The sequence below is a fragment of the Sinocyclocheilus grahami genome, unplaced genomic scaffold, assembly GCF_001515645.1.
Source record: "Sinocyclocheilus grahami isolate Dianchi unplaced genomic scaffold, SAMN03320097.WGS_v1.1 scaffold2113.1, whole genome shotgun sequence".
In the NCBI taxonomy this organism is placed as follows: Eukaryota; Metazoa; Chordata; class Actinopteri; order Cypriniformes; family Cyprinidae; genus Sinocyclocheilus; species Sinocyclocheilus grahami.
In genome coordinates, this window is record NW_015507292.1 from 31077 (window position 1) to 31674 (window position 598).

Consider the following 598-nt stretch of genomic DNA (forward strand, 5'->3'; position numbering starts at 1 on the left):
ACACACCCTTAGAAATTGAGATAGAAGAGTACATTTATATGAAATGAATTGATGTATTTGTTCATGTACATTTCAATATCGTGTGCTGTGTTATAGTTTTGTGAATAAATCCAACATTTAAATTTTCGTCTATGAACCAGTAACAAGACACACCCTTTGAAATTGAGATGGAATACTGTATGTTTTAAAAATGAATGTTTTAACAGATTCAAATTTAATTCAATGGCGTGCATCCTGATTTACATATGATAGTAAAAGATGGCTGTAAATATTGTTATTTGAACAAGTAACAAGACACGCCCCTTGAAGTTTAGATATCAAACTGTGTGCATTCTAAATTAAGTTATTTCAATTTCTGAAAGTCAAACTTGGTCAAAACAAGTGCAATATCTTCCTCTAGGGGGCGGTAAACTGCACAATCTTTGTAATGCTTCGCAAGCTTTTTCTCAATCGTTCCATTTCAATAACTTCTGTTGTGCTATAGTTCTGTGAATAAAACCAACATCTAAATGTTCTTTTATGAACCAGTAATAAGACACAGCCCTTAGATTTGAGATGTATTTTTTATACATTTCACAAGTGAAGCATTTAGATGGAA